The following is a 25,108-nucleotide window of genomic DNA, read 5'->3' as shown; positions in this document are numbered from 1 at the left end:
AAGACTGCAACAAGCACATTCTAGCCTTGTCTTGTTATCTTTGTTTTTCTCCAGACCTTATCACTGCTAAGGAATTTAATCACAAAAATGACAAGTAGCTGAAAGTATGAATCAGACTGGCACTGAATAATCAGCCATAGGAAAAGATCTACCTACACAACCTTGGCAAATACAAATATAATGAGTCCCCCAGAGCCTGAGTGCAGACTTGGGCTGTGGAAGTTTCCCTGCACTGAAATCTCCATCTCTGGATGGGTTGCAGCCTCCTGGAGGCTTTGTGTTACCCAAAGTCAAAAAGGTCCAGGGTATTTAAAGAAAAGCTAAGACACAAGCTCATTCTGGGCTCTTGAATTTGCAGATAATTAAGATTGTTCACTGGTGAACATGATAAGCCCCTGCACAGGTTTTTAGCCCGTGAAATAGAGGAGCTGAGCAGTGAACCTGTGCCCATCCCTGCACAAACAGCACAGCAGGAGGAAGGCTGAACACATGCCCGGGCACTCACATGGGCATCTGCCCTCTTGTTTGCTGTTGACACAAAATTTGGCTCTCCCCTCTCTGATTTCTTTTATGAGTCTCTCATAAGGGTCCAACTGCTTCACCAAGGCACCAAAGGGCACTGTGCACCTCACTGTACACCTCCAGGCACATTTCCCTGGATTCTCCCTGTCAAACCATGGCAGAGAGCCCTAACAAGGGAGAATCCTTCCCTCTGAGCCTCAGCAGAGCACATGTGAAGGTATTTCCCTGTTCTCATTAAAAGCAAGGAATGCTTCATCTAACTGCCACTGCTTTCAGGCTGCCCCAACAACATGACTTATTACACTATACTTCAGATATGTGCTTTGAGGAGATATAATTCTTATCTTTAGATGTGCTGATAGCACAAAGAAGCCTGGCTGACTTACTGAACAGCCCTGTGCCTTTGATAATAGTATTTACCTTTGCTTAGAAAATTTGCACAGGCACAATGCCTGGGTCATTAAATTGAAGGATTAAATTTCTGACTTTGATTACTGTATGAAATACCAATCTTTGCACTGCTCTCCAGCACCCAAAAGAAGGCACTTACTGACAACCAATTAATGTTTTGCATCCTCTCCTCCAGGCTTACCAGCCTCTCCTCCATCTTCTAACAAGCCTGATGTTCCCTATGGACCTTTGTGCTTCAGGACAATAATTTTGAGGAAAGCCTTAATAAGTCTTACAGATAAGTCTCATACTTTTGTGAAGCAGAAAAAAATACCAACACCCCCCTCCCACCAAAAAAAATTTACCTCAAAAACCTCACAGCCAACACTGCCCTGCAAAATTAAAAAAAAAAAAAAAAAAAAAAAAAAAAGCAAACCAAATCAACCACCCAAGGAAAGGAAAAATACAAACAGCTTGGAGAGGGTGGAGCCATGGAAACCACTCCAACAAAAAGACAAAACCTTTGGAGATCTGAAGGTGCATAAAGGTTTTGCACACACTTTTTCTGCCCTGAAAGAAACCCTCAGCAGATCTGGACTGATTCTGGAGCACAATTCATTGCTGGGCATTAAAATTCCAGCCTGTGCTCTCCTGTTCACTTGCCAAAACATTCAGAGTTCCTTGCCCTGCACATCCCTTTGCAGAAGCATCAATACCCATCCTCCTTCTCATCCTCACATGGAAACTCCCAGGCATGAGGCAGACAAGTCTTATCTGCAGCTTCATCAGGCATTTCTGCTGAGCCTGCAATGTTCCCCAGCAGCCTGAAAACACAACCTGCAGGTCTCCACCAGGGCTTTGTGTTTGCCCATCAGTCAGTGAGAGACAGATTCTTCTGAGAGACACAAACCAGTCCCTCTCTCCCTGGGAACAACACTCGCAGGCATGGAGAAGCCTCTATGCAGCACGTGGAGACTCTGGAATTCTAGTTTGATGGAGGCAAAGAAAGTGCAGGATCACTCTAAAGTTGGTTTGAATCAGTGGGAGTGAGGCACAAGTACGGGAGGGAGGGAGGGAGGGAGGGAAGGAAGGAAGGAAGGAAGGAAGGAAGGAAGGAAGGAAGGAAGGAAGGAAGGAAGGAAGGAAGGAAGGAAGGAAGGAAGGAAGGAAGGAAGGAAGGAAGGAAGGAAGGAAGGAAGGAAGGAAGGAAGGAAGGAAGGAAGGAAGGAAGGAAGGAAGGAAGGAAGGAAGGAAGGAAGGAAGGAAGGAAGGAAGGAAGGAAGGAAGGAAGGAAGGAAGGAAGGAAGGAAGGAAGGAAGGAAGGAAGGAAGGAAGGAAGGAAGGATCTGCTGGCTGTGCTGTAGCTGGTGTCCTCCTCCTGATCAAACCCACCCCAGCAGTGCCTCTGAGCTCACTGGACAAGATTCCCAGCTCTCAGTGCTGCCAATTTCAGCTGAGTCATGTGAATTCATCCCCAGCAGCTCCTGCCCACCCCAGGAATCTGGGTGTTCCAGCCTTCTCACAGATGTCTGCACTGGCACAAGATCTGCTGGGTCTTTCTGCCATGCCTCAGATGCAGGGAAAGTGTTAATCATGCAAGCATCCAACATTAATGCTATCCAAATCCTGGTACACATCTTAAATAAATTAAATAAATAATTAATTAAATAAATTCTTTATTTCCCCTCTGGCCTGCCTTTAGCCAGCCCAGTGCAGATCACTCTGGAAGTGTGAGGGCAGCCTGCAAAGGCAGCATCCTGGACACAGCCATCCATCAGCTTACAGTGACAGGATTGAAAACACTTCAACTGGTAAGTCAGGTTATTTCTGAAATTATTAACCCTAGAAAATTGCTGTTAAAGTTCATCCAAATGTGATTTCATTTGCATCTCATGTTTGGCACGAATGCTACTATTTTAAGAGAACATTTTTTGGAGGTTATGCAGTATTTTGAATTTTAAAAGAACAGATAAAACATTAAGCCACTTGAGACAGGTAAAAGTCTGGTTTTCTATCTCTGATTACTCTGGACTCCACAATCTGAGATTTCTTTCATTCCAGAAATCATTGGAATACAATGCTTAGTAGAGTTCATACATGAAATTGCTTAGGCAGGCACTTACTTTCCTTCAAACTCCAAAAACCCCTTTTTATCCTTAATTCCTTCACCCTTCCACAGAAATCTCATTTTTCCATATTTTTCCATGCAGTCTGGAGATTTCACTATTGCAGCACCCTTAAGTCTCACACCAGTGAGCATCCAGCATACTTGAGTGTAGACAGAGCAGCCACTCAATTCATTCCCAATTATTTCTTAGCAAGATGCCCCAAATGAAATAAAGTCAAATTGTGGTTTTCCTTTGTTACAGTTTATTTCTTGCTTGTGATTCTTCAAAACAGCTACCTTGCCAACAATTTCTGGATCAGAAAACTCTACAAACCTTTGCCCAGCTCAAATATCTGGTTTTGTACAAGACAAAAGGAACCACAACCACATTGTGGTTTTCAAGAGTAAAATGTAGTTAAATGGATGCTTGAACAAGAGCTAAAGCTGAACTTTACCAAAGCCCTGCCTTCAAATTTAAATTCATGCCTGAAGATTGTGGGCCAAAGCTTTGGCAAGTGTGAGCTGGCCATCAATGACCTGGCAGAAGATTTAGTTCTGCAATAGCAAGGAGAGAGCTCACCATTTCAGACAGATAATAATTGCAGAACTGAGGTTGTCCATGAGCAACTAGTAGGTTTTCCTCTTCCTTAAAGTGCACAAAGATGTATTAATACAGATAAAAGTGATTTAATTCTGAAAATTCGCTGTGTGGAATTTTTGAGTGGCCAGACACTGACCATGCAAAATCATGGCTCTACTGCTACTACAGGTTTAAATCAAGAGTGCCAGGTGTGTGTCACTCTGGAATGGGCATGGATAAAGGGGAAACACTGCCCTTCTCAGGTGCATTCCCATGGGCCTTCATAATGGCATCAAAGGACAAGATCTTTAGATTTTTTTCAGCTCCAAAGTTCAGGGGAAATAAACAGAGCTCAGGCTTTGGCCAAAGCTCTCCTCCCCAAAGCCCCAGCAGGGACACTCTGCCAGAGGAGCAGGGATGGGTGTGGGTTTGGATCATACTGGAGGGACCTGGGAGCCCTCCAGGGTTTCCAGCAGAACGTGCTGCTTCACGTCCCCAGTGCCTCTGCTTCTTTCATGCCAACTATCTCAAACCTGCTCTGGCAACCCGAGCCTCTGTTGTGTGTAATCAGGTCAGGTTTCACTTGCAAACCTCTGGTTCTTTACCACAGTGTGTTTTTAACAATAACTGAGGGCTCAGACAAGCTGCAGAAGCCAAGGTGATGGCCAGGCTTTTTGTGGTGCTCATCCCTTGCAGCATCTCTGTGCTCCATGGCAGTGCCCACCCCTGCTGATCTCTCTCCTAACTGGAACCAGTGCAAAGCACAAGTAATTTCACTAAAGTAAGAACAGCACTAAAAACCATAAATGAAATCAAGCAAAATGAAGAAAATTACAAGGGAAAAAGCAGCATCTAAAATGGATATTCCTCATCTTTATACAATGCTAAGAAAAGAAAACATGGGAAATAAATACTGCACAGCCTGCAATCTTGCTGTGCTCAGACCTAACATTTTAAACCTGTTTTTCTAACACAATAATTCCAGTGTTGTTTGTATTACAGAAGATGCAAAGTTTTGTGCACATTCTGATGCATTTCTGCTCTTTATATATATGGGAGATAAATTATGTGAGCAGTGACTAGTACAAATAAATGAACCAGAGCCAGAGCTCTTCTGGAGGGATTTCAGGGACAGCAGGCCAGGACTGACTTGGATTCTATTTCAAAACTTTCTGGAAAGAGAAACCTCTCTGCACATCAGAAAAGCTGGACTAGAGTGAAAGCAGAAGCATCTCTGTGCATCAGTTAGTGTCAAAATTTAAAACCTTGCTTCCACATGCTCAGAAATTGCTGAGACCATCAAAAGGTCACTTATGAATATTTTGAGAAAATAATAAAGCTTTGCAAAACAGAACATTTTCTATCAACATAGGGCAGTACCTGTTGAAGTTGCTGGGGTCCAGGATGACATTTTCTGCCATTCCAGTGGAGGATTTAATCATGCTGGAGCAGGACAACAGGCTGGCACTGCTGGCACTCCCTGCAGCCACATGGGATGGGAAGGGAATGCTGCTCTGGCAGGGGCAAAGTCAGGATCCTGGGGCATCTGGCCTGGATGTAAAGCTGAGAGTGAAAGGAAAATGACAAACACGTCCATTAAACCAGCCAGGCACAGCCTAACATGTGCATTTGATCATGGCTGCCTGTAAATGGTTTCTGCCAATGAGGAGTTCAGAACACTTGGAAAGTCACTGAAATGTTTCCAGTTCAAGTCAAAAGGTAAACCAGAAATAGCATCTGCAGCCATCCACAGGGACACCGTGAAGTGAGATATGAGATGTACAGTGCCATAAAAATGCTCACTATTCAAAATCTTTAGGGAGAAGGGTAATCAAGGAAGCATCACAAAGTAACTCTTTTCTTATTAATTCAATAACTGCACTTTAAAACAGGCTGATTCCATTGAAAATAGAGAAAACTGAACTTATTTCAATGGACTTTGGACTAGGCCCAGTTATCTAATAGAATCCACATCTTTGCTCTCAAGTAGCACACTAGGCTGAAATTCTGGGGGCTAAAACTTGATGTCCTGACTGCATGACCTTATAGACTAAAATACCAAAGTCCAAGGCTTCAGCAAAGCTCTTCTTGCAGGGACCAAGAGATGCCTCTGACCTGTAGCTCAACTCTACAGAACAATTACAAATCCACATTCCAGGTTTGTGCTTTTTCTGCCCTACCATCACTCAAAGGCAACTTTCTGTGGCAAATGTTAGTTTTAAGGCTGAATTTATGACACTGCCCTGCTTTCCCCCATGTGAAATTCCAGTGCAAAAGGAGGATGCACAGCTAGTCATACAAATCTGTCTCTGCATGCAGGGCTGTTTCAGGCAGCTTGTCATGTTCCCTGAAGGGTTTCAGATGCACAAAGGACAGATGAGGACATCTATAATCCTGTTGCCTTCACTCTCCTACAGTGTAGAATAACACTCTTTGCATCAAGAACTTGAAACATCCAACATAGAAATCCATGGTAGCTCACAAATGTCTAAGCTTCCACATGAGCATCCATCCATCAAAATTATTTTTAAACTCAATTTGTGCCTTTGAGATAGATCTAAATGGAAGCAGGGTTTTTCATCAGATTTTGATTTCACAAGGATACAAGTGCAGCCAAGACTAGCAGAGAGGTTAAGATTCCATCTATCAGGATATCTGCCTGCTAATGCAGGGCACTCACATCTCCAGATCTGCTTATCCTCCTCTTGTTTGCAGAAACTGAAAGCTCTGCAAAACCACACTATCCCTCATTTGTTTGTATGTGGGGTTATTTTAGTTATGGATTCAAGTGAGTTCAGCCCTAGTTCCAGTTTCATGCTCAGAAGGATCTGGCCTGCTCTTGTGTTGATTTTGAGCTCCTAAGGATCTCCAATAGATGGACCACATTTGCCTACCCCTCCTGGATCCAGCAGCCTCGTGCTGAATGCTTAAATTAAACATTTGGGTCTCATGCCAAAGCAACAGTCCAAAAGTGGTTATGAAACTTTCTCAGATATTCAGTCCACTCCTCCTTTCACACCCTTACACTTCAGTGATGAGAAGCTATTCTGAGTGGTATCTGCAGTTACTGGAAGATTAAAGTGGATCCCAGAATAACATTAACATAATTTTTTCCTGATGCCTGAAACTATTGATCAAGTAATTCACTCCAAACATCATCTCTGGGCAGTAATGAATTTGCTCATTCTTGATGAATCAAGAAAGACTAAATTATTTTACAGTCTGATAAAAAAAAAGCCTTTTTATCTATGAAACCAAGAAGAAAAACCTATTTTGCATTCACATTCAAACCATGGTTGGAAAGCCAACAACACACAACACAATAAACCTCATTTCAATCTCACTTGGCCTGTCAGGATGGGATAGTGCTGAGGTCAGTGTGGGGGATCCATCAGGTACATTCAGACCTGAAATCCCATCAGTGTATTAATTGTTCTCACTCCAAACAGCATTTTCTAATGAAAACCAGTTGGAATGAACACTTATATTGCACTCACTACAAAATTAAATGCACCAATGAAAAGCCAAGAAAGGAAGGAGATGCACTCAATGGGTCCCAAAGATTCCTAGATTACAGGTTACCAAGGACAAAAGATTCCTTGTGTAAAGATTTAAAAAATAATGGAGAGAGCTATGCATGGCTTAAGCTGCTTGCTATTATGAATGAGCCCAAAGAAGTGTTGGAATAGTTTACACAATTCTTCAATAAGGTGATGAGCAAAGGAGGTCAGAGATTTGTTGGTAGCATTTTCCTCCAGTCACAGGACCAAGTCACAGGTCTGACATTAGGGATAATGATCACAGATGTTTGGAGAATTAAATGGTCATAATTAGAACAAGGAAAATGCCACATATGCATTATAGAAACCTTGAAAATTTACTTGTAAATGACTTGTAGAGTGTCATTTGGTGTCCTGCAGTGACAGTGACAGTGGCCACTGAGTGAATATTCCCCAGAAATGCAAAACAGCAAGAGTGTGATTTTCAGTCCCATAGAAATACAACAGTGTATCTGACAGATCCCTGAACATGTTTCCTACTAAAGGAGGTTGCAGCCCTCATCAAGAAATCCATATCCTATATGAAGAGACAGTTTTGCCCATGTGGAGCATCACTAAGTCAATAGGAATGAAAAATCCATCCACTTTCTAGAATGAAAAATCCACCTTCCTTAGAACCACCTCCATAATTTCTGGTTACTTCTATCAAAATCTTTAAAAGAAAATGGGTCACAAAGAGACTTTAAAAAAGAGAAATGGTAACAGATTAATGTGGTAGGAGAAGAAGAGCTGGTTAAAACATTATAAAATGTGAGGCTTCTAATTGCTTGGGTGGTTTAATGGACATTGTTGCCATTTTAGCTGCTTGACACTTCATGCTGAAGAGATGTGTCAGATTCCCCCATGCTTACATGGCAATTTTCCCAAGTAGATTGTGAAACTGAGAAGATAAGTTCTTTACAATTCAGGGGGATCTGCTATTCAGCTGGAGAGCAAGTATGAAGATAAGCAACATGCCAAGTATTGGAAATGACAATCTTGATTTCTGAGAAAAGGTTTTCTTGCTTTCTTGTTTCATTACTCTTGCTTTTGTCCTGTCATGCTGTCAGCTGTCATGTTGGGGCAAAAAACCTTAAAAATGAGAAGATCAAAACATACCTTCTCCCTTTCTGGTTGACTGACTGCTCAAAAAATGTTAATATCTCAGGGAAAAACATTTTCTCAGTGAAATTTCCAAGTGAAGGCTTTAAAATTCTTGCAGAAAGAAAAAAAAATGTAGCTCTCTTTCTCTAGGACATGCTGGAATGTCACTGGCATCGGGAAAACTACTTTGATTTTCAACTGATGTGCATCAGTTGAACTAAAACTCTTTATCCAAATAGAGACATCATGAACTGAAACACATCTCACAGGCTTTTCCTTCTTCCCAATGTGATAATCGTCAAGCACCACAGATATCCTAGGGCTGTGCAGTTTCCTGTGGCTGAAAAACCACTGCTTGCTACCTCCTCTTTTGCTTGCTTTAGATTTCAGAGCATCAATACCAAAGGCAGGCACAGAGGCACTGAGCCCACAGAACCAGCTGAAGATGTGAAACCCAGAGATGGAGGATCAGCACAAGTGCAAACATTCACTGCAAGGACAGAATTAACAAAAATGGAATAATTTCTACTTCAGCCAACAGCAATGGAGTGACTGAGTGAGCAGGTGTAAAATCAACAGCATTTCCTACAGTATTTTAGAATTGCAAGGCATCATTATTTTTTTTTTTAAATTCAGAACTGGCACTAATTTGGCTGTGTGGCAGGCTCTTATGACTGTCTAACACCTTTTTAAGCTTCTTAAAGAAAACAGCACATACTGCCAAAAACTCTGCTTATTTTAATAAAGACTAATACCAAGAAAGAGCAGTTTCAGCCTCCCCTGATGTGCTGTTGTGAAATCTGCAGGCAAACAGTGAATGCACAGCTTCAACTGCCCGGGGGGAACCAAGGCACCTGTCTTACAATTTATATAAAAATCAGAAAAGGTTTAGGAGTCTCATTTACATTGTAACAAGTACTGCAGGTGTGAAGGAGTCTCCAGTTCTGTGCCACTGGAAATCTCACACACCTGCATGGGGAGAACTATGAAGACTCTCTCTACATTTTTCTTTCTTTATTGGCCTTTACAACAGCTGGGAATCAGGTTAATGGGATGAAGTCTGAGTGACTCAGAGACTGCCAGAAGATGTGGTGCTGACAGGTCTTGTGATTTCCCTGTGACTTTCCCTCTATTTAGTGTTCCTCGTTTAAATGAGTCTTGCTTTATTTACATTACAACATGAGAGTTTCAGCTGTCATTAAAGAGCAAAAGAGTTGGTCCTGTTTGGACAACAACAACCCTACAGACTGCAGAACCAAACAGGGAGGACTAGAAGACCTGCTGGTTCCTTATGAAATTCCTTCCATGAATTTCATGATGTTAAGGTGGTCCCCAAACCAAACTAAGGCATTTCTGAGTGCTCCCTGCTGAAGGAAGCCCTTGGACACCACAGGGAAAATGAGATTTGATGCTCCTTGGAGACACTGAGGAGGCAGCACCATGAACCCACCACAGAGGGTGGGAATGTCAGCCTGAGCTGCCAGATTAGAACCCCCCAGGAAAGCCCATCCCCAGGATTTCTGGATCCAGAAACCCTGCCAGAGGAATTGTTTTTCCCCAGATGTTTCCTTTCTTGGGCGAATTACATCCAGGAGAAGAGGAGCATGAAATGGGACTGAAAGAAACCAAGCAGAAAGGAATTAACTGTACTCCAGGCACTTAGCTCAGAAAGGATTTGCCTGCAATGTTAGCTGAAGGACTTGGATCTGAGTTTTCCATGCCAAGTAGCCCATCCCTGGAGTGACTGTCTTGGGCTGCATTCAGCAGCCCAAGAACACAGGAAGAACAGGAACACAGGAGTCACTATTTCCTTCAGCTGAAGGGATATTTTCACCTGCTTGCACTAGGGGAGAATACAAGTTCTTGTCTGCCAGAGCTACTTGAAAAAGAACAGAAAAACAGATTTTGTAATAAAGTTGTTAAGATCAAAGCAAACCATCTTTCTCCATAATTGGATTCACTCTTTTGGGCTTTTGCTATGAAGTATGACAGTCAGAATTTAGCAGACAAACAAGCCACCAGTCAGAAAGGGTGCTGAGAATCAGAGTGAGGATGAAATATTCTAAGAGTTATCCTCTTCAAATTAATCAAACCCTGCAGCACGAGACCAATTTCTTCTACCCTGCACATACATATATTTCCCTCCCCAAAACCCATAAAGTGAAGCATTTAATATGACCTTTACTCATCCTGCTGGATGCTTTTTAGTTGAAAAATGCTGGTAAGTAATGGATCCCAGAGAAGTAAATGTTTATGCTTGCCTAAACCTAGCCAAGGAAATTTTCTATGGTGGAAAAACTGTCTCACCATGGAGAGTGCCATAACCAGGAGGATATTAATAGAAATAAAAATATAAATGCCTACTTGTTTGCAACTCTGAATTTAACTGTTAGGTTGCCAGAGCAGGGACAATTATTTCTCCAGAGACACAGAGCCAAATAAAGTGCCAAGGACAAAACCCTGTTTCAAAGGGACTATTTCATAGGAGCCCAATCCTGTTTCTGCCCAGCCAAAACACACCAGGGTTTTTAATTCCAGTGTTTAGATACTTAAATAGCAGCTCCTGCTCTCTGCTGTGCAGCTAAAGCAAATGCATCCAACTCTTTTAGCTTAAGGAGACATGAATACTCTGTGTTTGACTGTGACATTCACTGCTGGCAAGGGAATGTCAAGGATGCCAAGGCCATCTCTGAGCCTGTCATTTCTTCATGGGAAATGAGAAATTGGTGTGAGTTTGCATCTCAACCACCCTGAACACAAGTAGGATGTAGCAGAGAAGAAACACCTTCCATGACCGAAACCTGGTTCACCAGAACAATCCACTGGAGCCCCACAATAGAGTGGACAAATGCCTGGAACAAGAAAACACCAAACTTTCCCCAGCTGGATTTCAACTTGCAGCAGAATTATACAAAATTTACTGTTCACCCTTGGTGTGAGAAGCAGAATGCCTGGTGCAGGCTGGGCTGCCCCATTACCTGTGAGATTCCCAGGAGAGATTATCCCATTCCAGCAGGGTCTGCTCTGCCTCTGGGGGTGTCTGAATGCCCTCACCCAGCCATCCACACCATGGAAAATGCACATTTCCATTGCCACTGTTTCCCAACCACTGGCTTGGTTTGCAAAAAAACACTTCCAGTCCAACCTAGAGGAGAAAATAAGGTGAAAAATCATCGCTTAGCTCAAAGTAAGGATTCAACTTTGCAAAACTCTGTTTTGACAGTGATAGGGTTGGAACTAGGAAGCTCCATAGTCTGAGCAGGGTTTTGGTTTGCCTCTTCTATTTAGAAAATTTGCCAGCCATGTTGGTTCTCCCTCTCATTTCTTAATCCCAGGAGATATTTCCACAAAAATTAAATTTTGGTTCTTTGAAGTGCACCCACACCATCATGTGTTGTTTGAAATCACACAGCAATAAACTGAACAGTGGTAAAAGAAGAGGATGACTGAGAGTGTAGGAAAATATTGAATGATTATGAAATTTACTGAGGAATATCACAGCTGTTAATAAAGAAAGGAAAACCTAGCTATGTGGGGAATTTTCTCATATCTTTTCAATGTCCCTTTTAAGTGGTTCTGTCAGTGCCATTTTTTTTCTAATTGTTCTTCCTAAACCCCCATAAAACTTATAAAAGTTTTGAATTCTCAGAATTGGCTCTCATGCAAATTCTAATATATCCTATGATTTTTTAAAATATTTTTAGGAAAGAAAAATAACAGGAAGAAGCTTTATTCTCATTGTGCATAGCTCTGCTCTCAAGATTCTTCAGCAGCTAAGTAAAAATATCTGTCCTGATATGAAAATACATCAAAACAAGGAAACTGCAGATGTTCAGCAAAAAAAGTGTGGAATATTTTAATGTCTGCAGATGAAATTATTACAGGGTGTGAAGATTAAGTTCCGAAGTAATCAAGAAAATAATTACTCCAGGTCAAGCACTCTGAATGAATCTGCCGGCAATGAATATCAAAGCAGACAGCATAAATAACCACAGGAAAGTGCCAACCCAAAGGAGTGTCATTTGTTCCATTTACCCCAACTCATTTTAATTGGACTGTGCACATGAATAAGAATCAGGGTCAGCAGGATTAGGCTGAAAGTTTATTAAGGGCTTTAAAGGCTTTAGTTTAACAATAATAAACAGAAGGGCTTAGGAGAATAGGAGGGTTATTGTGACTCTGAGTTGGATGGGAAGTCCATCCCTTTAAAAAAACCCAAACACTGCAGCAACAACTACTTGCAGAATAAAAGTCTTTATGCCTTTAAAATGAAATTAAACCTAGAACCATTTTCTGCCGCCTTCTTTTCTAAGTATGAATCTCATAAACAAATACCTGAGGCAGTCTCCTTTAAAGGAGGCTCAAACACTTGGAAGTTTAAGGTGCAGTTCTGGGGTTTTTAAAATCTTTTCTCACTGCACTACAGGAAGTTTTCACCCAAAAAGCTACTTGGCCTTGGCCTAGGGGGATCCCAAAACTTATTGTGGGTTTTTTTTTTCCTTCATTTTAATTTATGAAAGATGAGATATTAAAAAATGTAAACACCTTGCAGCAGCTCATAACTCCTTTACAAATACTCAGTGATGGCACTCCTGGAGTTGCACATGAGAACAGGCCCTGCACTGGGGAGGAGAACAAAGCCAGCTGCACTTCAAACCAAACCAAGGCACGGCCAGTACATCCTACACTTGATCAGCACTCTCAGTGTTTCCATCCAGCAGCAGACACTTTGGGTGCTAATTTTATTCCTATCTCTAACATTCTCCTTTGAAAAGTCTGAAAGTCAGAATTGAAGTGGAAATTTTAATGAGCAGTGTCACTTCTTTTGCAAGCCTCAAGGTTACCTTACTTTGGTGCACTCTGGGACAGGAGGGCTACTGAGTTTGCAATTACAGCTGTGGCAGTGGTTTTTTATAATTTTTCCTAAGTGAGCACACAGGAACAGAGACTCTGCTCCTCAGGTTTGTTCACATGGAGCTAGAAGGGAGCTAGAAGAAGGTGCAGAGACAGGTCGTGTCTGGATACCACACTGCTATTCAGACACCTAATTTTCACTAGGTGTGGCCACCTCTGAGAGACATATATAAAGGATACTTGAGTTACCTGTCTGAAGCCTGACAGAGTTTGTAATCTCTTAAGAATGTGCTAACTCAACCTGTCCAAAGGCAGCACACCTACACACCTGCAGGGAACCCTGATGACTGCACTTTCTATTTTAAAAAACAATAAGGTGCTGGAAATCATTGCAATAATTAGTGACTTCTTGTAACACTCAAGTGTCTGCACAAGCTGCCAACGAAAGACATCTCACTATAACTTTAATAAAACCATTTTCATCCAGCAGGAATCTTCCTCTCATTTACCCCTCAAGGTCTCTGTCCCCATGGCTTTTCCTCTGCTAGAGTGATGCAAACCCTCTCCCTGCCAAGTCCCTTTGGTCAGGAGTCTCTTTAGGGCTGGGACTGGTTTTTTTCTGTTCTCTATCTCAGGAAATAACAGACTTCAGCTAACTGTCTGCTTTTCTTTTTCCCATCATGAGCTGTTTGCAAATGTGTGCTTTGACACAGAAACCCAGCACTAAAACAACACGGGCTAAACACAGCAAAGCCAACAAGAGGAGGTGCCCATCTCCCAGCTAGGCTGGCCTGCAGTCCCATGGGAGCTGCCAGTCCATAGCCAGGGGTCAGAGCAGCCCCTGAGAGCTCTCCTGGGCACCACAAACCCACCCTACACAGCCCACTGGGGTTTCTTTGGCAGCAATAACTCCTGAGATGAGGTAGGGTTGGCACAGGTATGGGATAGGATGCGATCCACCCTGAACTCCTGGCTGCAGGGACAAAGTGACCAGGGGGACGTTCAGCAGTGGGTGTGAGCTGGGACAATTTGGGAGTCCTGCACCTGTTGCAGGTGGTGGTTCCTGCTCCTCACCTCACCCTGTGCCTCAGAGGGACACAGGGGTGAATGGGTGGCTGCTTTGTGACTAAAAAGAGATATGTCAGCTCTTCTCAAGCAGTGGTGCACCAAGTGTGGGCATGGCTTGGTTCTGGGCTATGGCACCTTCCTTGGGCTCTCCAGGTCCCGCTGACTGACAGAGGTACAGGAGACCAAAGCCATCAGTGATCCCTCTGCTGGGCCACAGCCAACTGCTGCTCCCACTGCTCTGGAAGAACTTTTTGAAAGCATTCTTCTCAAAACAAACCAGCTCAGCAATAATATTGCAATGGATAAATGGATAGATAATATGTGAGATTCAGCTTTGTCAATGGATAGACAATTAGAATCCTTTGTGTGGAGTGTGATGTTTAGGTCTTCTGTTCTGCTTCACTGTTAGGCTGGAATTAAACAAGACCTGACTGGCTTTATTATTTTGTTGCCTAACCAATCTGCTGATTAGTCTGATTAATTACACAATTATCCTTCAGCATGACTAATAGTTTTGTCATCACTGTACAAGTTGCAGTAATGCTTAATTTCTTCTTAAAGAACAACAGTAAAATGATTGTACTTTAGGGAATTAGTACTTAGCCATCCTTTAAAAACTAATAAAATGGCTAATAAAACTAAGAAGCCTGGAGATGGAGAATTAATTAAAATGGTTGACAGGCTCTATCTTAACTAGGCAAAGATATATTACCCCATAGAGCAATAAGCAACAACAACAAAAACATAAACTGTGTGTGATCCTACAAGTGTAAAATCAGATGTAGCACATCTGGATTCAATCCACACAAAATAGAATCAAAGTGAAAATTGCTGGAATGCAAGTGCTTACAAACACACATGGCAAAGTACCAGCTTCAGAAGTTGATATTTTCTTGGAAACATATAAATAATAATTAATTATTATTAATAATTAAATTATTAAATAATTATTTAGATCATGTCATTAGGGTTTGTTTGGTTTTTTTGGTTTCTGGGGTTTTTTTTTGTAATAGGCTTACACTGCACTGGTTTAATTTGCTTTGCAGAATTATTTAGGAAATCTTCTGGACATTTTTACTTTGAAAACCTCAGATCCTGAAGGTGTTGCAGTACTGAACTGCCTCTCAAACAGACAATGCTGCACATCCAGCAGGCTCATTGGCCTCAGATGTTGTGACTGTATTAAAGAGTTGCATTTTCAGCCATTCAAGGTATAATCAACCCTTTTCCCAATATGTATAGATGTCACCTGTCTGACCATTCTGGTGAACAGTCCTACAGCCTTTGTGGAGGAAATTTTCCACTCTCTTCTACTTCACTGAGCAAACTCCTTTTCTCTAAGCTCCCCTGCCCTGTTCCATGTTCATTTTGTTGTTAATGTTCCCCGTGACCATCTTATAACCATTTCCCCAAGGGAACACATGAAGAAGGAACAGCAAATTACCCCTTACTCTTGTTCCAAATGTCCATAAAGCATCCAAGGCAATTAATATCTTCTCACCAAAATGCACAGACACCGTGTTTTTTACTTAGAGGAGCAGTCAAGTGACTGCCATCAATACCATCCTTTCATGAAATACCCCCTGGTTGTTGGTCTGAAGTGCACCAGAGAGGGGACAGATAAACCCTCTGGTTGCCAGAGGGAGTGATATTGGTCAATCTCAGAGCAATGGAAATTTTCCTCAAGGTAAAGCCAAACCTCAGGCCAAAGTTTCTGCAGTTCATGGACATCCCAACAACTATGGACCTCATCTGAAAAAACCTCAAGAGGTCCTGAATCCTGGAGAGAGCCAGGTGCAATCCATCATTTCCAAAGCCAAGCGTGCAGGGTCATGAACCCTACAGGAATCCAGGACAAGGACTGGAATTGCTCAGCATTCTCCAGCTTCTGCCAAGGCAGAGATACAGAGCCCCATTCTGTTGTCACAGCACAGGGGATGTCCCTGTTGCGCACAACAGGAATTTCACAGCTGAAATCTCAGAAACTGGGTCAGGGCTTTGCTTCTCAGTGCATTTGCTGTTTCTGTAGAGTTGTTTTGCAGTTTATTGGCTCCTGATATCTTCTGTGTGACCCTCTCAGCCTCTGAGACCAGGTCCTTAGCAGGTCCTCAACAGCTGGCAATGCTGCACTACCTGACTTGTGTTCTGGGTGTTCTGATTACAAACTGAAGCCTTTCTCCAATGCAGGTTTCTTTGTGTATGTCTGCCCAGGCATAGGATATCAAATGTTACTTGCTTATAAATAACCTTCATTACTAAGAAAGGGGTTTCAAAATTAATTGATGGCATTGCACCAATGTAACACACACGTCTGCCTGGAAATCCTGCTCTAGGATGGATCTCTCACCACTGTTAAAAACTTCAAAACCTATCACATCTAACAGCAAACATTTCTTCTTCTCTCCCACTTTTGTCCATCAGGATCTGTGACACATTGTTCTGGGGGCTGATCTTTCATGGGGGATTTTTCATGAAGAACCTTTCAGTATCTGTCAGCTTGCCATCCTGACAGACCCATCATAAATCTGGAATCCATGGACAGAGAATGTCCCAGGAGATTCAAATACAAGCACCTTGATGCTGCACCACTGAAGCACCACACAAGAGCCATTTGGCACCAGTCAGATTCCCTAATCCATTCTCCACTGACTAATACACCAAGGAGAAAACTAAATCAAACACATCCAGTCAAGAATGCTCTCAAGCTGCTGGCCTGCAGAGTAAGTTTATTTGGATGCTTATTATTTCTGGCCTGAACAATAATTTAAGCACCTGGTATAAATTACTCATTGGTAGCCACATTAATTCCTGGGGCTTTTCTTCTACCTTAAGCCAACGCCAAGAAGAAATGGCAGAAGAATAACTCACTTGTTTCTGGGCAGTGTTCTGTGTTCTCCATTTGCCCCTTTTCCCCAGTAGCTGTTTTGGCCTCTCTGGGAGCCAAAGTTGCTGCTTTCTCCAACAAAAATGGAATATGTAACCTCCAGGCTGGAGCTGCTGTCTGTTGGGAAAGTCCCATCACTGCAAGCAAAGAAACACTATGTAAATATGCAGTACAGCACACCAATTAATTAACACTTTTAATTGCACCTCAGACACAGTAGAATTTGTGTCTTTAATTTGGAAAAAGGTGCATGCAGCTCTATAAGAGCCTGCTCTAAAGCATGTTTAGAAACCAGTTAATTTCTAAACCAAGTTAGTGACAAGGCAGCTTTGAGTTTGAGCATCAGGACCTCCTGTCCAGGAGCTCCTGTTCAGCAGGAAATGTTCAGCAATTATCATGCATTCCCCAGGCATGCTGAGGCTAAGAGAATGAAAGGCTAAATTGCCCCTTGTATTTATGGCTGCCCAGGGAAGGGTTGATGTGGTCCAGAGGGGAAATGGAAGCTTTTCTCCTGTCTTACACTAATTAACAGGGGAATGTCTCAATTTCCATTCTTGAGCATGTTACACTGGGGGAAAAAATGGATAGAAGACCCATTTTAAGAAATTACCTTGCCAGAGTTAGTCCAATTCCATTGTCTGAAAACCTGGAACATAGGAAAGACAAGGGTGTAAATGATGAGCAATGTCTGCAGTGAATTTGGCCTACAGACCTATTTATGCCTGTTGTGGGGGGAATGATTTAACAGTAACCTACCCTCAGCTGCAGAAAATAATGTCACCATCCCTGGCCCAGGCCCTGTGATGATTTTTTTTTAAGAGCATTAAGACCATCAATCATGGCAGGAACTCGTGGCTTTTCAGGATCAGCATCTTGATGTGGGCAAACCTGAAGAAAGAATCTTGGTTAATGCACCACAAGGGACACAAGAATCAACTTCAGACAGAGGCAGAAATGCCCTGTAGATATTTTTGTCTTCCAGTTATTGGCATGATGGGTCTAAAGAGGTGATATGTCCTGAATCAGAGTCAGGATATTAGCCTGATTTCAATTTTGAGCTTTGGTGTAAAGCAGAAAACAAGAAACATTCATAAGGATGAAATTCTGGCCCAGGTGAAGGAGCAGTTGATTTCTCCCTAGACACCAATGGGCCCAGAGCTGCTCTTTAATTTGATTCAATGTGATTTAGAGGCATAGAAAACATTTTTCCCAAGTCACTCAGATCCTTTTGTGGATGTCCCTAGAGGGCTCATTGAGAATCCCGCTGTTGATGTTGGAAAATCAATTAGCCACTTTCAGGAATCTCATTCAGCAAAGCTAATAGAGTAATTGGAGCTGCTCTCCTTGCATGTACAGCCCAAACCCCCAAATGCTTTTGTGGCTGCTGAAAGCAAAAAGATTCTAGCTGGGAACTGGGTGCACCTAAATTGCTCACAGGGTGCATTCAAATTGCTATTTCTTGCCACAGTGGCTGTTAATGGTAGATTTGTGCTGTGTTTGGGGAAAAATGACCATTATTTTTTCTGAGTCTACCCTCACCTTCTGCCTCTCCCAGCTAAGGTACAAAGGCACATTTCTCCTTGGTGCACAAGGGGGTGGCCCTGGCAGGGAAGTATCACAAGGGACACACAGCCATCCTTTCCTTCCAGCCTTATGGGAACATTATATTGATAGGGTATGATGGAGGAGAGAAAAAGCCAAGGCTTGACCAGGAGCAGCTGATTTCTCTCAACTTCCTCACACAGACCCAAAATGGCCTTAATTTACCTGCTTCCACTCTGCAAAAACCTTTGAGGCTATTTATTTTCCTCATTAATCCCAGGCCAGTCTCAGCAGCCTCTCACATCACCTTTCAGATGTAAGTTCTCCTATGCAATTAGTGATAAATATTAGAGTTTACAAACCCACTAATGCACTAATGGGATCTGGATCCCCTTCCACATGCTTCGGTGCTTAGTCCTCACAACCCCAAGTGCATGGGTGTCCTTTTTGGCCAGCAATAACACAAACAGTCCAGTGCATGGCCATGGAATAGTTTACTCTGCACATCAGAGAAAGCTTGTGTGTTTTTTTCAGAGGCTCCAGCCGTAATGAGGCATTAATGATCTGCTAAATGCAGTGCAGGAGCCAAGATGCAGTACAACTATCCAAAACACTGAGCCATGCAGCGTGTGCTCACCTGGCACCATCCACAGTGAGATCCTCCCTGGGATCTTCAGGCTCTCGTTGTCTTTACTCCTTTTCCAATAAACAACCCGGCCTGGAAATGCACACGCCTCCGATTACTTGAACAGGGACCAAAGATGATGGATTTTATCAATGGCTGTGGGCAGGCAGGGCGTGCAGGCACAGGAGCAGCAGCAGCCAGGCTCTCCCTTCCCTCTGGGTCTCCTGGCACCGCTCAGCAGGACACGAGCACAGGATGTAGCACGCTGAATTCGGGACACAATGCCAGATGTTATCCATCAGCATCTTGGGCTCTCTTCTGACCCAAGCAAGGCTCTGAACTCCCACTCTCCCTCCCTCGCAGAAAGCAATGAGGGACCCTGCCAAGCTCTTGATAACTTTTTGGAAAAAGAGTGTTGTTAAGAATTAAGGCTTTAAATAAGGAGTGATGAGTCCCCCGACAGGCCAAAGAGAACATGAGCTGCTGCAGCCAACTCACAGGCTTTGGGCTACAGCAGCATGGACCAAGAGGTAAAACATACAAAGCACAGCAAACAAAACCAATTTTTATGGAGAATATTGAGAAATAAGTTTAAAATGCTTCTTATGCCTTACAGGTTATGTTTTCACATCAACAGTATGTTTGGGAGAAAGTGTTTTTCTTGGAACCACCCTTGAAATTTTGGTCTCATTTTCCAGAGGTGATGAGCAGTTGTTGGCACAAATGACTTTCCCTCATCCCCTTAGATCCTGGCATCACTGTGGCCAACAGCAGTGCTGAGAGTGCTGCCTGTCTGTCCTGAAATCTCACTTAGAGTAGGTGTGCCCATAGCCTGGGACATTCCCTCTAAAACAGCCACACAACTGAAGCTCCTGGAATGGGACCTGCACTCCCCTTAGCTCCCTCTTCAATATTTTGAACAAACAGGGCCCTCAAAAATTGATTGTGTCTTAATACAGTGTTAAAAAAATCAAAATGTGAGAGACCCACAAGCATCACAGAGCAGCACACACAGTCAATGCCATGCTATTATATTGACAGAGACATAAAAAACATCACTTGCCTTGAAAATCGAGTGGGCTCTGCTGTAGGGGATGTGTTCAGCCTGTCCCTCTGGATATTTTCCATCAGATTGCCTGGTGAGGACCCAGGGGAAGAGGCACCATATCCCAACATCCTAAAATACAGAAGGAGGTGTGAGGAATGGGGCACTGCCATCAGTGATACAGGCTGCCCTGGATGCAGCTTTCCACACTGTGCTGGCCAGATTTCCAACCTGAGCCTCCCAACTTGTGGCTCCTGGGGGACACCAGCAGCCACAGCTCCTGCTCCTCCCAGCTTAGCCTTTGCCATGCACAGTGCAGCCCCAGGGCACACACAAGGGTTATAAAATCATTTATTGTGGATGAAATTCAGGTGGTTTATAGAAAACAGTCAGGTCTGTACAGGTATATAAAGCGCAAACGTTTTGGGTAAACATAAGAGATAATATTAAGAGATAATAAGGAGAGCGTATGTATTCATATAGAAATATAAAATTTTATCATTAGTTAATAATTTAATAGTTATTTAATAGCTAATTAGTTAATAGTTAATAATTTAACTATTAACTACAAATAAAAATCAATATATTCTAAGAGATCTCACAGACCAGTTCCAGGTATAATTGTAAGAGAAATCAGTGGAGAAGTGTAGGCAAATATTTATTTTTAACAGAAACAAAGGGTGCAGAAATATATATCCAAATTCTATGTCTTAGTAAAAACATATTGCTCCCGACATCAATAAATAAATGTAGAATATTTGGGAAGTGGAGGCAAAGCACAGCTCTGCCATTAAATGGTTTACCTGAGCAGCAGCCACTGCATTCTCTATTAAGCTGTTGTTTGGATTTGCAATCCAGAATGTGCTGACAGCCCTGAAAAATCAAAATCAAAATGATCCTAAGCAGTTACCAAACAGGAAGGGATACATTTTCATAGCACTGCCCTGGACTTGAGCCACAACTCTCCTATTGACTTTAAAACTCCACACAACCTTTTAATGACACTCTTTAAGGAAAATAAACCATCTAGTAATGTCAGACATGGTCATTTATGGAGCCACATGCTGAACCTATTGTGAATTATATGGGAGCATTAACACAAAATCCAAGCTCTGTTCAATGCAGCTGAAGGAAATCCAAGGGTTGAGGGTTTTTTTTTAAAGTTAAGAAGCTTTGGAAAATGTCTGAAAATGAAACTTCTGGTCTGTTTTTTGAAACTTTAGGGGCAATGGCAGGAGTTAGGGATTCTCTATGAATTTATGAAGCTTCTACGTGAAAAAACAACCCAAATATCCTTGCAAGACTCAAGTGGCCCATTAAGAAGAAGATTAGGGAGATATAATGTTGATGTTTGTCCCAGTAAGGAGTTTTTCTTCAGAGGGAAGCTCAGTAGTGGTACACACAGAAGCCAAATATAACTATAAAAACATTTTCATCTGTTGTCTTACTTCATTGGATAGCATCTTTTGCAAGTAATTAATAAAGATCATGTATAAAAACACTGCTAACCCTCTATCACTGAGAGGTGTCTCCATCAGCCCTGGAGCTGACTGGAGCTACAGGCAGTGTGCATCAGTGTGCACTGATCTTAAAACTACTCTGAGGAAGATTACATGCATAATTAAGGGGAAATTGCAAAATACTGGATTTAAAAACACCCTCAGCTCTCAGAGAGAATATTTGATTCAGTGTCATAGAGTAAATATCAAAGATGCATAAAGATAAGTGTGTCTCCCATGATAAACCAACAAATCAGCATGGTTAATCTAGAAATTTTTATGACTGCAACATTTCCAAAATTAAATAAGATACTCTTTAAAATGCACCATGCAAAGTCATTTATATTAACGAGATTCACTTTCTCAGAAGGTACGGGGCCACTTCTTTCTTGTAATGATCATCTTGGGTAGAGATAGTATTTTACTATTTCAGTCTATTTAATATTAATTGACATGCCCAGGGATATTGCATTAAACCCTAATTTGACCAAAAGGGCTTAGCACAAGCCTCCTTTGATGTACAGTCTTATGAAGATAAATTCAGAAATCCTTCTTTTAAATGTAAATGCTAAATCAGGCTAGTTAAAATACCAGATATTTGTTACTAAATCTTCCAGAAACCTTAACTTTGTACTCAAATGATCCCTGTCAGCATTTACATTCCCTCTTCAGGCATACAAAATTCCTGTTGACGTCAGTGATGTCTGTGCAAGACTGCAAGATTAACTAATATTAACCTACTTGGTTATTTTTGTATACTGAGGGATACTTGAAAAAAAATCCATTTCGTGGAATCATATCCTGTAATTTCCCCTTGATGGGCTGCAACTCTACACAACATCTGGAGTCACAAACACTGCGGTCCCCATAGGTACAGCTCTGCTGGATTTCATTGTTTTCCTGGCAGTCACTCCTCAAACTTGTCATCTGCTGCTCTTGTTCCTGCCTCAGTGAGGTGTGCAAAAGAGAGTTAAACGTGAGGCACAACAAATTGAGGCACACAGGTACCCAGCTCCCCCTGACTGGCTGTTGGAAACCCAGCAGGACCCTACTGCACCTTGGAGTGAGCCGCAGGTTGGGTAACAGAGAGCTGACACTGAGCGTGTCCCTCCCAGCCAGCTGGGGCTTGGAATCACAAATTGGAAATGGATTTAGACAAAAATGCAAGCGTGCCTGCAGCCTGCTAAGATCAGTGAGCCTGGCCACTTCCAGCCTCCCAAATGATGGGCAGGGCAGGAGGAGGCCATGGAAGACTAACTGTGGACAGAAAAGCGCAGCAACAAACTGCTCATTGTTTCAAACAGCATTTCAGTTGTAGGGTTTCATTCTTCTGCATTTAGCTGCAGTTTGGCTAATTGTGCTTCAAAGGGCTTCATGAAAAGCCAGACTTGTATCCAAAACCAGATTTTAGCTTCAATTAATATGACCAGTCCCATCTTCAGGCTTGCAGGGCAGCCCTGCAAAGTCACACACACAAAACTGCAGAGGTCACTCTCGAGAGATCACTCTCGTGACCAGGACTAATGTGATTTAAAGATCACTTCCATTAGCACTCAGAGATAAAGGTCCATGCCATCAGAACAAAACCCCAATAACTGATCAATTCCAGCATATCACTGATAGAAAACCCAAGCCTGGAAAGGCACCCACCTGCAGCACTGTCACAGCGGCATTTCACTGTGTGTGCCAGCATGAGACACTGTCCCCAGCACCAGCGCTTCATGCTGGCACACGAACCACTGTGGCCAGCACCAGATGATGAAGGCACCTCCAAACACTGAATTATAAATAGTCCAGCAACACAATATTGGTGACCCTTCTGCCCTGCACATTGGCCAGGACAGGCTGCACACGCCTGACATGTGCCCAGCCCTGGCACAGCCCAGCCTGCTCCCAGCTCCCCAGGAACCCCAGCTGCTGCTGGCCTGCCAAGCCTGGCTCAGAGCAGCAGATGGAGAAGGGGAGTGCAGGCATGACCCACACACAGAGGAGCACAAACCACTCTGGCAACGTGCATCTAAAATTACATGCTCTAAAACCTCGAAATGGGAGGGGAAAACCTCCTCTCTGGTTCACTCTGCCTCAAGGGCTGGAATTTCATGATCTGATGCTGAAGCAGGTGCCTGTCTGTGTTATTTAACTGCCTTGCTCTGATACACATGCTGCTCTCTGGAACTGCAAATTATTTTAAATTCTTTTAAAGCAAAGCTGCTTATTACATTTTAACTACTCTTCATTTAAATGACTACAGATCAAAGCCACGTGAGTCTTTCAAAGAATCACATATTTAATCTTTACTATAAAATCTTCTCACTGATTCAAGTACTCCAAGCCCTCAGGGCCACATGACCAGGGCTGGATCTCACTTGGATTATTGATTGCTCAATTGTGCCCCACACATGCAGATAAACCCTTGAGTATCTACTCTGTTCTGATAAAGAGCAAGGCCATGCACCATTCTTCTAAGGACCATTATTAGCATAAAGCTTTTTTTTTTTTTTTCATCCCAGATACATTACTTCAATTCCAGAGCTTTAATACCCAAGCAGAAGAAAGCAAGTTAAACTACATCCCCACATACTGGACAAGCCTCCTAAGGACCTAAGGACTCTGTACACAAAATTAGGCTCTACAGATAGAAAATCACAAATATGGGAAGGCAATCAAAAATTGTGAGTGATATGAACAACACAAATCAAGTTTAGAATACATTAAGAGTGTTCCTGTGCTGTACAGGTTCTATATTGCATTTTCATGAATACATTCTTTCAGGGGACCCTTTCACATTTCTATTTTGTGTCTTACAAAGATTTTTCAGTCCTTACAGGACTGAGGAAAAGTTGCCAGGAAAACCACAGGAGGTCAGGGAGTGTCAGCCTGAGCACCCACCCAGCGAATGAGGAAATGCTCACAGACACCAAAATATCACTCAGGGTCCTGCAGAGCACACAGCAACTGCACATGCTGGGACTGGAGCAGGAATCTCTCTTTTCCAGCTGGGACATGTGTGGCTTTTGTTGTAACCATTTTTTCTAGGTTCAGAATGCCCTTGTGAGGATCTAGGTCAAAGCCAGGTTCCTGAGGACCTTCCTGGCACTTAAGTGACCATTTGGGTCTGTTCTGTTCATATTTCATTCTCTTTGTCACATGAACATTTTGGGATATATTTCATTTTATCCTGACTTGAACAAGCCCTGTCTTTTTTATCTCATTGCAAATTAAAGGTCCATTGCTTCAGTCAGCTCCATTAATACTTCACTTCTTTAATTTTAAATTAAAGTTCTCATTATCACAAACTGTCCAGAATTACCATGGCAAAGATTTCCCTGTATCTGATCACACTGTATCT

The 25,108-nt window shown here is 42.5% G+C and overlaps 2 protein-coding genes across 3 annotated transcripts in view; both read right to left on the bottom strand.

The window, feature by feature from the left end:
- The window catches only part of LOC106629227 (uncharacterized), a 46,133-nt gene that overhangs the window by 13,898 nt on the left and 7,127 nt on the right, over positions 1-25,108 (bottom strand). Inside the window, exons 9-16 of the mRNA XM_074549760.1 lie at positions 21,064-21,133; positions 20,279-20,392; positions 19,228-19,480; positions 17,805-17,936; positions 17,659-17,694; positions 17,033-17,185; positions 11,221-11,387; positions 4,980-5,162 (exon numbers count right to left, since the gene is read on the bottom strand). The gene's annotated coding sequence lies outside the window, so the exon portion shown is untranslated. The remainder of the gene's footprint in view (positions 1-4,979; positions 5,163-11,220; positions 11,388-17,032; positions 17,186-17,658; positions 17,695-17,804; positions 17,937-19,227; positions 19,481-20,278; positions 20,393-21,063; positions 21,134-25,108) is intronic.
- The window catches only part of CEMIP (cell migration inducing hyaluronidase 1), a 98,996-nt gene that overhangs the window by 69,866 nt on the left and 4,022 nt on the right, over positions 1-25,108 (bottom strand). The window lies entirely within an intron of this gene.

The sequence above is a fragment of the Zonotrichia albicollis genome, chromosome 11, assembly GCF_047830755.1.
Source record: "Zonotrichia albicollis isolate bZonAlb1 chromosome 11, bZonAlb1.hap1, whole genome shotgun sequence".
Lineage (NCBI taxonomy): Eukaryota > Metazoa > Chordata > Aves > Passeriformes > Passerellidae > Zonotrichia > Zonotrichia albicollis.
Note: the sequence above shows the minus strand (reverse complement) of the source record. Positions and strands in the feature narration are given on the sequence as shown.